The 10,983-nt window shown below is 41.3% G+C and overlaps 1 pseudogene; it reads right to left on the bottom strand.

Moving 5' to 3' along the window:
- Positions 1 to 8,666: 8,666 nt before the first annotated feature.
- LOC139180560 (cardiolipin synthase (CMP-forming) pseudogene) overlaps positions 8,667 to 10,983 on the bottom strand; it is a 41,022-nt pseudogene continuing 38,705 nt past the window's right edge.

Below are 10,983 nucleotides of genomic sequence, written 5' to 3'. Positions count from 1 at the left end.
CTGGATTCAAGATTGCCGGGAGAAATATCAATAACCTCAGATATGCAGATGACACCATGCTTATGGCAGAAAGTGAAGAGGAACTAAAAAGCCTCTTGATGAAATTGAAAGAGGAGAGTGAAAAAGTTGGCTTAAAGCTCAACATTCAGAAAACGAAGATCATGGCATCTGGTCCCATCACTTCATGGGAAATAGACGGGGAAACAGTGGAAACAGTGTCAGAGTTTATTTTTTTGAGCTCCAAAATAACTGCAGATGGTGACTGCAGCCATGAAATTAAAAAAATGCTATTCCTTTGAAGGAAAGTTATGACCAACCTAGATAGCATATTGAAAAGCAGAGACATTACTTTGCCAACAAAGGTCCATCTAGTCAAGGCTATGGTTTTTCCAGTGGTCATGTATGGATGTTAGAGTTTGACTGTGAAGAAAGCTGAGTGCTGAAGAATTGATGCTTTTGAACTGTGGTGTTGGAGAAGACTCTTGGGAGTCCCTTGGACTGCAAGGAGATCCAACCAGTCCATTCTGAAGGAGATCAGCCCTGGGTGTTCTTTGGAAGGGATGATGCTAAAGCTGAAACTCTAGTACTTTGGCCACCTCATGCGAAGAGTTGACTCACTGGAAAAGACTCTGATGCTGAGAGGGACTGGGGGCAGGAGGAAAAGGGGACGCCAGAGTATGAGATGGCTGGATGGCATCACTGACTCGATGGACGTGAGTTTGAGTGAACTCTGGGAGTTTGTGATGGACAGGGAGGCCTGGCGTGCTGCAATTCATGGGGTCGCAAAGAGTCGGACATGACTGAGCGACTGAACTGAATTGGGGATTTGTACGCATTAAAGTTTGGGAAGCATTAGTGTAATTTATAAAGTTAATACTTTGCTCAGCTGGTGTCACAGGCGTCTATGCGGGACATACTGTGCTGTTTTATGGTTTCAGGAACTCCTGTCTGAACTCCCACAGAATAAACTCATCCTGCCTTGCCTCTTAGACAAACTAAAAATTGGACAGCAGGAGCATGCTGATGTTCTAACACCAACATGAAGAAGAAAGAAAGAAAAGAAGAAGGAAGGAAGGAAGACAGGGAGGGACGGAGGAAGGGAAGGAGGGAAGGGAAGAAAGAAAGGTCAAGTTTATAGAGTAGAGTGGTCTTGGGGCCAGAAATGCCCAGATTGCCCAGGAGTGGACATGCCTCAGTGAATATGCATGAGCATGAGTAAGAAACTTAAAACTGTCTCCTTTTTTTTTTTTAGAATTTACTCTCTAACTCTATTTTACTTCATATTGAGTTACCCTTCTCTGGTTACTTTTTTTTTTTATTGAAGTATAATTGATTTACAATGTTGCATTATTTCAGGTATATAGCAAAGTGATTCAGTCATACACAGTAATACATATATATATATATATATATATATATATATATATACACATACATACATATACATATATTCTTATTCAGATTCTTTTCCATTATAGGTTGTTACAAGATACTGAATATAGTTCCTTGTGCTATATGCTAGATCCTCGTTGCTTATCTATTTTATATACAATAGTTTGCCTCTGTTCATGCCAAACTCCTAATTTATCCCTGCCCCGACCCTTCGATAATCCATGTTTGTTTGCCATGTCTGTCAGTCTGCTCTGTAAACAAGTTCATTTTTCTCGACTCCACATAGTCGATATCATGTGATATTTGTCTTCCTCTGTGTGACTCACTTTACTTAGTATGATAACCCATATGTGTGCACTTAGTCACTCAGTCGTTTCTGACTCTTTGTGACCCCATGGAATGTAGCTCGCCAGGCTCCTCTGTCCATGGGGATTCTCCAGGCAAGAATACTGGAGAGGGTTGCCATGCCCTCCTCCAGGGGATCTTCCCGACCCAGGGATAGAACCCAGGTCTCCCGCATTGTGGGCAGATTCTTTACCATCTGAGCCACCAGGAAGCCCAAGAATACTGGAGTGGGTAGCCTATCCCTTTTCCAGGAGCTCTTCCCAACTCAAGAAGCAAACCAAGGTCTCTTGCATTGTAGGTGGATTCTTTACCAGCTGAGCTACCAAGGAAGCCAGATAATCAATATAAAATCCCCTATCTCCTGTTAACAGATTTGGGCCATAGGCAATGGGTCAACTCTTAGGAATCTCTGAAACAAACTGATTTTAATTTCTTCTTGCCTTCTCTGCCAGCATGACAATTGAAAATTCCTACTTATTCTTAAAACTGAGGTTAAATGCCAAATCTCCTATGATTCTCTGAATCCAAAGCTTACCCCAGGCCCTTGGTACCCTTCTAGACTGACCTTCCAGGGCATGAAGCTAGGGGTTGCCTTCCACTACTAGGCCCCCCATACCTCTGATAATCAATCCAGGCTGGCCTCTGACACTCTCCCGTTTTCCTGAGGGGAAAGCTACCAACTAAATCTTCAGGTAAATACATCATCACACTTTGGTGCTATAGGGAGAGCTTAAGGATGGTTCATGTGTTTTAACAGAGGCCTTCTGCAGTCTTAAATGAAGTCCTGTAAGCACCTGAGGGAAGGCTTCTGCCCAGGTAGAGAGAAGCAGTGAGAAAGAGGCAGGGAATGAAAGGCTTTGCACACAGCCCTGCACACAGGGCTTTGTCCCAGACAAAGTGAACTTGGCAAAGACAAGTTCTCTCTTAGCCTGGGTCTTCCTCAGGCAACACAGGGCAATAGTGCATTTATCCTATGGCTACATGTATCAGAGGGCAGAGAGATGCCTAAACACGGCAGCTCTTAACCCAGGGACAGGTGGAGGTGGGAGGGAGGCAGCTGTGTGTGTGCTATGAGGGCATTGGTGCTGTATACTCACAGTGGTATTGAGTACTGGTATATTCACAGTTGGTTTATTCTAACCTTTATGGGCTGAGCAGGACTAATGGGCTTGTGTATTTTGGGAAACATTCCTTGGTGTTTCTAATTCATTTACCTGTGGATAACTGCCTTAAACGAATTGGTCACTCTCATTTATTGATTCATTCATTTATATTGCAAACATGATGGACTGCACACACACAGGTTACTAAAACAGTCCCTACCCTCTAAATGCTTACAGTCCTGTTTGCTTGGACCTTGCCCATTTATGAATTAGTCTAATACTTGCCTGTCTTACCTCCACTTTACTCCGACCCTGGGAAGACTCTGCATCCCCTCCCCACTCTTGGGAGGGGGTGGTTGACTTATGATCCTTTAATAGACTTGAAGAAAGTAGGGAAAACCACTTGGAGAAGGAAATGGCAACCCACTCCAGTATTCTTGCCTAGAGAATCCTGTGGACAGAGGAGCCTGGTGGGCTGCCATCTATGGGATCACACAGAGTTGGACAAGACTAAAGCGACTTAGCATGCGTACATGCATTGGAGAAGGAAATGGCAACCCACTCCAGTATTCTTGCCTGGAGAATCCCAGGGACAGAGGAGCCTGGTGGGCTGCTGTCTATGGGGTCACACAGAGTCGAACATGACTGAAGTGACTTAGCAGCAGCAACAGCAGCAGCAAGGAAAACCACTAGACCATTCAGGTATGACCTAAATCAAATGTCTTACGATTATACAGTGGAAGTGACAAATAGATTCAAGGGATTAGATTTGATAGACAGAGTACCTGAAGAACTATGGATGGAGGTTTGTGACATTGTACAGGAGGCAGGCATCAAGACCACCCCCAAGGAAAAGAAATGCAAAAAGGCAAAATGGTTGTCTGAGGAGGCCTTACAAATAGCTGAAAAAAGAAGAGAAGCTAAAGGAATAGGAGAAAAGGAAAGATATATCCATTTGGATGCAGAGTTCCAAAAACTAGCATGGAGAGATAAGAAAGCCTTCCTCAGCAATTAGTGCAAAGAAATAGAGGAAAACAATAGAATGGGAAAGACTAGAGATCTCTTCAAGAAAATTAGAGATACCAAGGGAACTTTCCATGCAAAGTTCCCTTGCACAATAAAGAAATGGTATGGACCTAACATAAGCAGAAGATATTAAAAAGAGGTGGCAAGAATACACAGAAGAACCGTACAAAAAAGATCTTCATGACCCTGATAACCATGATGGTGTGACCCAGAGCCAGACATCCTGGAATGCGAAGTCAAGTGGGCCTTAGGAAGCATCACTATGAATGAAGCTAGTGGAGGTGATAGAATTCCAGTGGAGCTATTTCAAATCCTAAAAGATGATGCTGTGAAAGTGCTGCAGTCATTATGCCAGCAAATATGGAAAACTCAGCAGTGACCACAGGACTGGAAAAGGTCAGTTTTCATTCCAATCCCAAAGGAAGGCAATGCCAAAGAATGTTCAAACTACCGCACAATTCATCTCACACGCTAGTAAAGTAATGCTAAAAATTCTCCAAGCCAGGCTTCAACAGTATGTGAACTTCCAGATGTTCAAGTTGAATTTAGAAAAGGCAGAGGAACCAGAGATCAAATTGCCAACATCCACTGGATCATGGAAAAAGCAAGAGAGTTCCAGAAAAACATCTACTTCTGCTTTATTGACTATGCCAAAGCCTTTGACTGTGTGGATCACAATAAACTGTGGAAAATTCTGAAAGAGATGGGAATACCAGACCATCTGACCTGCCTCTTGAGAAATCTGTATGCAGATCAGGAAGCAACAGTTAGAACTGGACATGGAACAAATGACTGGTTGCAAATTCGGAAAGGGGTATATCAAGGCTGTATATTGTCACCCTGCTTATTTAACTTGTATGCAGAGTACATCATGAGAAAAGCTGGGTTGGATGAAGCACAAGCTGGAATCAAGATTACTGGGAGAAATATCAATAACCTCAGATATGCAGATAACACCACCCTTATGGCAGAAAGCGAAGAAGAACTAAAGAGCCTCTTGATCAAAGTGAAAGAGGACAGTTAAAAAGTTGACTTAAAACTCAACATTCAGAAAACTAAGATCATGGCATCTGGCCCCATCACTTCATGGGAGATAAATGGGGAAACAGTGGAAACAGTGACAGACTTTATTTTGGGGGGCTCCAAAATCACTGCAGATGGATTGCAGCCATGAAAATAAAAGATGCTTGCTCCTTGGAAGAAAAGCTATGACCAACCTAGATAGCATATTAAAAAGCTGACATTAAAAAGAAACATATTAACAAGAGACGTTATTTTTCCAACAAAGGTCCGTCTAGTCAAGGCTATGGTTTTTCCAGTAGTCATGTACGGATGTGAGAGTTGGACTATAAAGAAAGCTGAGCACTGAAGAACTGATGCTTTTGAACTGCAGTGTTGGAGAAGACTCTTGAGAGTCCCTTGAACTATAAGGAGATCCAACCAGTCCATCCTAAAGGAAACAGTCCTGAATATTCATTGGAAGGACTGATGCTGAAGTTGAAGCTCCAATACTTTGGCCACCTTATGCAAAGAACTGACTCACAAAAGCCCCTGATTCTGGGAAAGATTGAAGGCAGGAGGAGAAGGGGACGACAGAGGATGAGATGTTTGGATGGCATCACTGACTCAATGGATATGAGTTTGAGTAAACTCTGGGAGTTGGTGATGGACAGGGAAGCCTGGCACGCTGCCATCCATGGGGTTACAAAGAGTAGGACATGACCGAGGACTGAACTGAACTGAATAGAATTGGGAAATTTGATATTATAACTAAAAGGAGTTTTGTTTCATCTGTTCTGGTTCCTCCCATTCTGTCAAAACACATTTGATAAGGAAACTGAGCCCTTTCTCCCCTTTTTAAATTAAAAGACTTTTTTTTTTTTTTGAGCAGTTTTAGGTTTACAGAAAAAGTGAGCAGAAAATATAGAGAGTTCCTGTATACCTCCTCACTCTCCACCCAGTTTCTCCTATTATTACATATTGTATTAGTGTGGTGCATTTGTTACAAATGATGAACCAATATGGATACATAATATTTTTGACTATAAGAGTTCATTCCTGGTATACAACCTACAGGTTAGGACAAATGTATAATTACATATACCCATAATTGCAGTGTCATACTGTATGGTTGCTGCTGCTGCTGCTAAGTCGCTTCAGTCGTGTCCAACTCTGTGTGACCCCATAGACAGCAGCCCACCAGGCTCCACCTTTCCTGGGATTCTCCAGGCAAGAACACTGGAGTGGGTTGCCATTTCCTTCTCCAATGCATGGAAGTGAAAAGTGAAAGTGAAGTCGCTCAGTCATGTCTGACTCTTAGCGACCCCATGGACTGCAGCCTACCAGGCTCCTCCGTCCACACAATTTTCCAGGCAAGAGTACTGGAGTGGGGTGCCATTGCCTTCTCCGATACTGTATGGTTACACTGTCCTAAATAGTTACACTGTCCTAAAATCCCATCTGTAGCCCCCTTTGCTCATTTATCTTGATGTTCTCAGGGTCTGCCTCCCTGCCTCCCTACCTCTCCTGCCCATGCCACAAGGTAAGATTGCACTCCCCTGGATGCAGATCAAGGTGCAGCTTATATTCAGGTCACCTTGCCCCACCCCAGTATCTTGGCTATCTCACTACCCAGTCATCTCTAAATTTCCGCTGAACTTGACAAAAAAATTCACCCTGCCTGCTCAGTGGAAAGACCCACAAGGAGATGAGTAAGATTGGATCTCTAGGCTCTGAAAGTTGCAAAAAATCCAGCTAGCTAGCAGGGCGATTAAATTTTCTGCTGAACAGCCTCAGGGAATTTCTCAAGAAATGCCAAGATTGTGGAATGGCTTTTCTTTAATCTTTATGACTCATTCCTCCTAAGCCAGCCCTAGTCCTTTAATGAAGCTTTTTTTTTTTTGCAGATGTAATTTTAGTGGTGCTACAATGTGTCTAATGAAGTAATAATTTGTGGGTGTGCAGGGTGTTATGAGGCAGCAGGAGGCCAGTTTAGGCAGTTCCTGCAGGAAGCAAAGCCAAGGTACCCACCCCATTTAGAAGATGCGCATTTCCCAGGCCCCACTGGCTGTTGCATGTTTGGCATTTGGAAACCCATGGTTGGCAAGGATCCGAACAACATATTCTATATTTCATCTTTCAAATCATTGTTCCAGGAAGGCAGCAGGGCAGACAGTAATCATTCCAGTTTGAACGATATTATCTGAACCTGCTGACAACAGGTTCTACTGGGCTTGGGACCTGCTAGGTTTCTCCTTAGAAGGACACTGATCTTTGGAAGGCAAGAAAGAAGTAAGATTCTTCATGGTCTGCAAGGCCACTCCACGTGACAGTTCAGGAGGCCAGGACCGTTCTCAGGTCTCGTCCAGGCCCTCCTGCTGCTGTTCCCCCATTCCAGATTCCATGACCTCTGCTACAGACGCCCCCTTCTCCCCCACTTCCCCTATCACAGAATGCTTCATAACCAATTGTCACTTGCTCCTTACTTGTCCACAGGCCCCTTTGGGCTGTTTCCTCACTGAGATCTGGACAGCTCTCTCTACAATAATGTTGGCAAAGTATACAGATTAGTTGAACAAATGAATGAACTGAATGGCTGTAATGGTTCTTTACCTCCATGAATGGCCCTTCTGTGTTGTAAAACAGAAGCCTCAATGCAATTCATACTTTCTCTCTTTTGAGCACAGCTCATTCCATTTGGTCACCAAGTCCATCAGTTTAAATCCTAAAATATCTCCCAAACCCTCTTCATTACTTTGTCCCTACCTGAGTTTAGATTCTGAGCATCTCTTGTGAGGGTTGCCACATAAAATACAGGATGCCCCATTACATTTGAATGTTAGGAAAACAACACATTAATTTTTTTTAGTATAAGTTTATCCCCAATATTGCAAGGGACTTAATGCTAAAAATTTTTCGTAGCTTATGTGAATTTCAAATGTAATTTGGTGGTCCTGTATTTAAATTTTCTTGTTATAAAATAATACATTTTATTGTTATAAAATACATAAAATTTTACTCATTTAGCCATTTTCACGTGTACAATTCAGTGGTGTTAAGTACATTCACAATATGCCACCACCACCACTATCCATTTCCAGAACTCTTCCATCATCCCAAATAGAAATTGTACCTCTTATAAAACAAATCCTCACTCCCCACTCCCTATATTCTCTAGTAACATTTACTAGATGTTACTACAGTACATCTACAGCACTATTACTTCCTGTCTATATGAGTTTGCCTATTCTAGGTACTTTATGTAAGATGAGTCATACAATATTTGTTTTTATGTATGTGGTCTGTTTCACTTAGTGTAATATCTTTCAGGTTCACCCATGTTGTAGCATATACAAGGTTTTCATTCCTTTTTAAATTTAAATAATATTCCATTGCATGTGAATACCATGTTTTGTTTATCCATTCATCTGTTGTTCCATCTTTTGGCTATTGCAAATAATTCTGCTATAAACACTGGTATGTAAGTATTTGAGTCCCCACTTTTCCTGGTGGCTCAGAGGGTAAAACATCTGCCTACAATGTGGAAGACCAGGGTTTGATCCCTGGGTCAGAAAGATTCCCCTAGAGAAGGAAATGGCAACCCACTCCAGTATACTTGCCTGAAAAATCCCATGGACAGAGGAGCCTGGTAGGCTACAGTCCATGGGGACACGACTGAGCGACTTCACTTTCTTTCACTTTTTAAATTCTTTTGGGTATATACCTAGATATGGAATTGCCAGATCATAGGGTAGTTCTATGCTTAACTTTTTGAGGAACTGTCAGTCTGTTAGCACATCATCAGCAGCGCTCATTTCCACGATTCTCATGCCCATATGTTAAAGGATCAACTATAACTGAAAACTCAGCTGCCAAAGAAGCTGCCACCAAGGTGAGGTGGGCTTCTGTGTCTACCTTGCTGATGAGAACTGGTTTTAATTTAGTAGTGGCACAGCAAGGATTGGAATAGCTAGCAAGCATTCTCAATGTTGGAAGAGTTCAATATTTGACATCAAAATCATAGCAATCAACATTACATCTTTAAAATTATCATGTAAATAAGTAAGACCAGAATAATATCTGCATAGGTCAAACTAATATAGAAGGTACTGATAGGTATTGTATCAGCAGGTTAACCAAGAACACATCCAAGAGTTGATTTCTGATTGTCCAAATTTTGAACAAAAAATTCATTCAACAAATCGAGTAGACCAGCTAAAGCAAAAACTCGTAATGCAATATGAAAATCTTCTCTGGTAATCAAATAGCCCCAAACTGGAGGCAAGCCAATTCTCATTCACAAAACATCTGGAATTGTCCATGGATTTTCACATAGGCCTGGTTGTGCTTTCCTAGCCCTGTCATTGCCTGGACCCTTGGCAGTGAAGACCACCTTTTTCCCCCCAAGAAGGCCCTCCAGTTAATTTTTAAAAGTTTGTCATTTGGGTGCTTTATTGTCTCTTCATGTATCTAATAACTTATTTTACTCATTTGTTACTTGTAATTATGAGAGCTATAGTTTTATTTCTAGAAATTCTATTTTTAACTACTCATTATTTTCATTTTTTCATTAAAATTATTAATTTATTTATTTGGTTGCACTGGGTCTTAGCTATGGCACATGGGGTCTCTAACTGCAGCAAACTCTTAACTGTGGCACGTGGTATCTAACTCCCTAGCTAGGGATCGAACCTGGGCTCCCTGCATTGGGATCTGGGAGCTTTAGCCACTGGTCCACCAGGGAAGTCCCTCATTGTTTTTCATAGTGACACTCTTTTCTTAGAGTTTATTCCTTCACTGATTAATTTAAATATGCGTATGCCATAACTTTTAGAGTTACGTTATACTATCTCAAGTCTTTAGGGTTCTAATCCTGGTATTCACTGTGTCTGTTAATTCATGCATAGTTTTTCCTTATGTGTTTTTTAAAAATTTTGATTGTGAGGTCATCATTTGATTGATGAGACTAGCTTATGGCCTGGATTGTGAAAGTCTGCTCCTAGAGAGATGTTCCATTTAATTCTGGGGTATCACTGGCTTGGTGAAAATTGTATCACTGGTTGCATAAACTGTTATAAGAATTTCTTGGTCTAGACGTTCTGGGACCGTGAGAATAACTAAAAATGAAATAGCCAAGAGAAAAGCAAAACCAAAGCCCCATGAAATAAATCTCCAGGTTTTCCATCTCAACTGAAAGTATTTTATTTTAATATTTTTCCTCATTTAGAGTCTAGGGAAAAAGTAGTGATGTTCCTTGTTATTCAGTACTGGTGGATGGATTTTTCTTTTCTAGGTCACCATTTTTACTGAACATCCTGCTTATAGATGATCCTGGCTGTGTGTTTGGGTCTTAGGTCCAATTTCCTAGTCTTTGCAAAACTAAAAACTTATCTCCAGATCTTACAAGGTGGCAAAACCTAAGCCCTTAAGTTACTGAGTTCTATCATCTTCCTTGGTAGCTCCAGAGTCTCAGTATTCTAACTACTCTGAGCCTTTCTCTTGCCTCTATGTATCTTTCTTCTTGTGTGTTCATCTATGTGTGTGTGTATTGCTTTATTCAGTTGGTTCTATTCCATTTTGTCAATGGTTTCCTTTGCTGTACAAAAATTTTTCAGTTTAATTATGTCCCATTTATTTTTGCTTTCATTTCTTTTTCCTTAGGATACAGAGTTAAAAAAAGATCCCCTATGATTTATGTCAAAGAATCTTTAGCCTATGTTCTCTTCTAGGAATTTATGGTTTCAGGTCTTACATTTAGGTCTTTAATCCATTTTGAGTTTATTTTTGTGTGTGCTATTAGAGAGTGTTCTGATCTCATTCTTTTACATGGAGCTACCTAGTTTTTCCAGAACCACTTATTGAAGAGATTTTCTTTTCTCCATTGTATATTCCTGCCTCCTAAGAAGAAGGAAAGAAAGAAAGAAAGAAAGAAAGAAAGAAAGAAAGAAAGAAAGAAAGAAAGAAAGAAAGAAAGAAAGAAAGTGAAGTCACTCAGTCCTGTCCGACTCTTGGCGACCCCATGGACTGTAGTCCACCAGTCTCCTCCGTCCATGGGATTCTCCAGGCAAGAATACTGGAATGGGTTGCCATTTCCTTCTCCAGGGGATCTTCCCGACCC

The sequence above is a fragment of the Bos indicus genome, chromosome 29 (assembly GCF_029378745.1).
Source record: "Bos indicus isolate NIAB-ARS_2022 breed Sahiwal x Tharparkar chromosome 29, NIAB-ARS_B.indTharparkar_mat_pri_1.0, whole genome shotgun sequence".
Taxonomy (NCBI): domain Eukaryota; kingdom Metazoa; phylum Chordata; class Mammalia; order Artiodactyla; family Bovidae; genus Bos; species Bos indicus.
Note: the sequence above shows the minus strand (reverse complement) of the source record. Positions and strands in the feature narration are given on the sequence as shown.